The sequence below is a fragment of the Ailuropoda melanoleuca genome, chromosome 15, assembly GCF_002007445.2.
Source record: "Ailuropoda melanoleuca isolate Jingjing chromosome 15, ASM200744v2, whole genome shotgun sequence".
Lineage (NCBI taxonomy): Eukaryota > Metazoa > Chordata > Mammalia > Carnivora > Ursidae > Ailuropoda > Ailuropoda melanoleuca.
The window spans coordinates 18,648,899-18,654,052 of NC_048232.1; the positions used below are offsets into that span (position 1 = coordinate 18,648,899).

The 5,154-nt window shown below is 43.7% G+C and overlaps 1 non-coding gene across 1 annotated transcript; it reads left to right on the forward strand.

Moving 5' to 3' along the window:
- The first annotated feature begins 3,603 nt into the window (after positions 1-3,603).
- On the forward strand, positions 3,604-3,705 carry LOC117796563. Its single transcript, XR_004621114.1, has one exon. It is a non-coding gene; the product is annotated as a U6 spliceosomal RNA (small nuclear RNA).
- Positions 3,706-5,154: the final 1,449 nt, after the last annotated feature.

The following is a 5,154-nucleotide window of genomic DNA, read 5'->3' on the forward strand; positions in this document are numbered from 1 at the left end:
TCTTTCAGGGAAGACTCCCTGAAGACTCAGAGAGCAAAAGGCCTGAATCAACTAATTGTTGTTATTACTAACTTAAAACTAAAGTGCGTGGATTTTTTTTTTTCTATTAGCAGTCAACTCACAGAAAGCTACCTACAATTTGCAAGTAAGTTGCGCACTTCCTTCCTCAGGTTCTCTCACTACTGGGGTTGGAAGACCTGGGTGGCTCAGCTGGTTAAGCCTTTGCCTTTGGCTTGGGTCATGATCCCGGGGTACTGGGATTGAGTCCTGCCTGGGGCCCCTTGCTCAGTGGGGAGTCTGCTTCTCCCTAGCCCTCTGCCTGCAGCTTCCCCTGCTTGTGCTCTCTGTCAAATAAATAAATAAAATCTTTAAAAAAATAAATAAATAAAGACCACAACTTTGACTTTAGGACACATTTTTTTCCCCAGAAGCTTCTTGGAGGTTTTTCATCAAATGAATCCTCCATCATTATCCTGTAGTGAACGAGGACAGGGAGGACCCAAGGGATTGTTTTAAAGACCAATTGTTTTTCAAAGTTATTTGTAAAATCACTTGTTCTCCCCTCTTAGTTTACTTGAAACCTCGCGACAAATCGACTGCCATTCAGAATGATTTCTGAAAAAGAAAATTACTTTCGTTATTTAACAATTTTAGTTATTTTAGTAATTTAGTTAGTTTGAATGGCACTCATTCATTCAATTTGCCTATTCATTCAATTTTCATGCTCTCTCTCCATCCCCTGCGTACGCGTGCATGCACACGCGTGCACGCACACACACACACATACACACACACACACACACACACACACAGCAGAGCCTGGCACAGAAGGTAAGTCACAGGACCAGACTGCAAGTGACTCACAAATAGTTACTTTTACACTAAGCTTCACCCCTAAGATGCTACTGATGGGTTTTTTTCCCAAGTTTCAGAAAGGATCCCTTTCCTAGCCTAGGCTAGCCAATTTATCATCTAAATACAGACAGTTTTAAAAGTGAACAGGGATTCTATTATCAGTTATGCCCGAACTACAGACTTTTTCTCTTTTCTGAGACACCTCTGTACCCTACCGGACCCCCTATGACCCCCTGTTTGCACCCCATACACTCCCACAACACTGTACTGGATATGCTCATCTCCCCCCTCCAGACTGTAAGCCTCTTGGATCTTAGCTTCTAAACCTCCTGCCCCTGTTGAGGTCGGTGCAGGATGGCAGGTGTGACCTGTGTTGGTGGAGATGATGGCACCCATGCTTCCTGTACAAAAAACATAGCAGCCTAAGTCCCAGGAACTGGGTACATAAGAACCATTCTCAAGGCCCAGATTCCAAACGATTTCATCTACAGGACTCGACTGCCGGCCAGAGGCAGGGTCCCCGACGCTCTGGTGCTGTGATTTAGGGTAAACTACGGTAAGAGGAAGAAAATCAAAGTTATGTTCAAATCTAAGCACAAAAACTCATAATAATGTTCCCAAATTGAATTCACACACAGAATTATGACACCAAAACCTCAGCATGACAATTTTTATTACAATCCATTTTTCCTCTGTACTCCCCACCCTAGGAATCAAATTGGGGTCACACTAACAATAATCTAACTTGCACTGACTCTAGCTCTTAAACCACATAACACATAAACTCACCTCCTGAACTTTCTCCCCCTAGGATTTCTGGATGTGATGGGACTGTTTCATATGGACTCATCCATAGTCCTTTTATACTTCCCCCCGCTTTTTGCCTGCTTGTTAATGGCCCTGCTGCTACAGCTTCTGAGGTCAGCGCTAGGACGCTGCCACTCATGGCGGGTTCCATGGAACAACCCCTACGCCCCAGCAGTTTTAGGAAACTGGCAGAACCAGCTGCACCTGGTACAGCGAGGCCTTTGGAGAAGTCAGGCTGCCTTTGACTTGTCACTCCATTTCAGTCCTGAGAAGCTCCCTACCTGGTTGGCATTTGGAGAGGTTGCCTTAAACGGTGGCCATGCTGTTTTTCTGAACCCACCTAATGAACACAAAAGCAGGGCTTCTAGGAGTCGATCTGTATGGGAACTTTTGGCTAAAAGAGGCTGAAACAAGAGATTTTGTACATGGGAAAGATTTAGACCCCTCTCTCCACCACCTTGTGCAGTGCGCAACACAGCAGCATGGCCAAATGGTGTCTCGCAGAGCCTCTAGTATAGCAGCTCTCTGTTTCTAGGAGTTCGGATCCTCTCTCAGGGGTGACCCAGGAGTCAGATACGTGGAAATTAAGATGTCAGATTGATTGCTAATAAAAGTCAGGCTGAATTGTATAGACTTATCTACCGTGACAGGTCCTGCAGGTCTGCCGTGGCCCTGTTAAACCTGGGGGGCAGATCCCCCAACAGAACGAGAGTGGAAGGGGCTGAGTCAACCATGGCAGAGTTCATTTCCCAAGGTCGGGTAAATCACTCACCTAAAGAGAAATAGGGTGTGGGGCAAGGAGCTTTTCACTAACAAGTTCCTCCACATAGAAGCTCAAGGCAAAAGGAAAGGAGGCCCCAGCCACACACCTTCCTAAGGACTCTGACGTCAACTCTGGGAATCAGATGGGAACGTGTGCTCCTATTTTGGGTTCCCTCCCCAGAAAATGCCCAAGTACCTTTCAAGGCCACAATCCACACCTGCTTGAGAGCAAAGCCCTTATTCTTCATCATGATGTTACACTGCTTCCCTGGAGTCCCTTGCATGTTAAAAGATTTCAATAAACGTTTACTAAAATCAAAATCATTATTCTCGTTGCCATTATTCTCACAGTCGTAAGTAAGTCTGCATGATTAATCACAGATCTTCAATCTGTGAAAATCAGGAGAACCCAAGAAACTCGCCACATTCTTCCTGGAACATATTTCAAAATGAAGGCTGATGTGGAAATGTCTTCAGCTCATTTTCTGCACAAAGCAAGAATGCTAGGAAACCCTCTTTCATCAATCATGGTAGTAGGCAGTGTCTGGAATCTGAACGCTGTAAAAGCTGGTGGGTGTTTTGGAGAGGTAATATTAATGGAGTCAAATATTCAAGTGAGCTTGTTTTTTAAAAATAAGCCTATACTGTATAAAGAAGTTTGCACTTGATGTGATTGCTTATTTGGATGTTTTCATTTTTAAAAAATCAGTAGCAGATTTACAACATGTTTTAACAGTGGCCTGAGAAGTCACAGTAAAGAATGAAGCTAAAATAACCTGTAATGCTAGAAAAGCTGGTCCTTCAATCTGGTGGTCAGTTGTATCTCTCAGAATGCATCCAGCTGAAGGTGGTTGAGGATACAATTCAACTGGGTGACATAATGATAGGAACTTCATTTGTAGTTTCATATAAAGAAAGAAGTAAAAAGAAGAAGAAGAAGTCTAGAGGTAGAGCCCTTGTAGGGTTGGTTAATGCAGCGGCTCAACACCACCACCAGGGACCCCGATCTTTCTATTTTCTCTTCTGCCATCCTCACTACATTGGCTTTTCTCCTCAGGCTTGTCACCTCCTGGTCACAACATGGCTGCAATAGCTCCAGGCATCACATCTTGATACATGTCCAAAGAATATAAGAAAATAAGTCCCTTTCTTGGATCCCTGTTAGGAAAGAGAAAATTTGTGTTTGCTTCAGCAGCACATCTCCTAAAGCTAGAATGAAACAGAGAAGCATGGGCCCTGGGCAAGAATGACATGCAAATTCGTGAAGCATTCTATACTAAGAAAAAAAGAAAAAGGGGGCGCCTGGGTGGCACAGCGGTTGAGCGTCTGCCTTCAGCTCAGGGCGTGATCCCGGCGTTCTGGGATCGAGCCCCACATCAGGCTCCTCCTCTATGAGCCTGCTTCTTCCTCTCCCACTCCCCCTGTTTGTGTTCCCTCTCTCGCTGGCTGTCTCTATCTCTGTCGAATAAATAAATAAAATCTTTAAAAAAAAAAAAAGAAAAAGAAAAAGAATGAGAAAAACTCTTTGATGAGGGCTCCTAAGACACTTCCCTCATGCCTCATTGACCCAGAATTCTGTTGCCTGACTTTTCATAAACCAACCACTGGAAAGAATAATGGACTTCTCGGATCATTCTGTAGAACTTAGGAGAGACCCAGCACCCTTCAAGGGTCTTTTGGCTAGTAAATACGTTTATAAAAATTCCAATTGTTCTATCTGTGTATTACCCAAATCACACATTTCTGTTTCTGAGAGTTGTAGGATGATAGTTTTGCTCTGTCCATGTGCTCATGTTAGGCAGGCCTGATGAAAACCTTTTATAACTTTGACAGAGTGACCATAATTCTGATTGCTCTAGGTTTTGATGTTTCAGTGTCTTCAAAGGGCCTCTGTATTTCCTGAAATGAACCAATAGGCTGATTTTTACTCAGCTTCTTTTAAAAAATGTATAGATTTGGGGGCGCCTGAGTGGTGCAGTTGGTTAAGCAAATGACTATTGGTTGCAGCTCAAATTGTGATCTTGGGACATGAGATCGAGCCCCACGTTGGTTCCACGTTCAGTTCAGAGTCCGTTTGAGATTCTCTCTCCCTCTCCCTCTGCCTGTCCTACTTGTGTTCTCTCTCTCTCTCAAATAAATAAATCAATCTTAAAAATTTTTTTTTTAATGTATAGTTTTGGAAAGCCAATATTCAGTTTTCTTTCACTCATTCATTTGGTCATCAGTCTCTAATGCCTATTATATGCCAAGCAGTATCTGAGGAGCTGGTTATAGGCAGGTAAAAGCCTGTTTCCAGTCTAATGAAGGAAATTCAGACAGGCATACAAAGTGATGGCAGAGAATCTGTGAAGTGTCCACAAGACCTAAGAACACAAGGCTGTAATGGCCCTTAGGAGGCAGCAGTGAATTCCAGCTTACAGAAAAGAGGCTTCACGGTGAAACTGATACTAGAGAGACTCTCAAAGGATGAGTAGGCGAAAGGATACTTTAGACAGAGGTAAAACCTGATGCAAAACCATTGAGTCATTGTGCAAAGAGACAGTGACTGTGTGATGCACTTTGAACGGTGAGGGGTTTCTGGACCTGGGGTAGTAAGGGCAGCAGTGGCCAATGGCGAGAGACGTGACTACACCTGGAAGGGAACTTGAGCCCTTCTCAATGGAGGGCTATCCCCCTTCACTCTGGGATGTACTGTATCCCAATAATAATTTCATTTATTTGGTAAACATA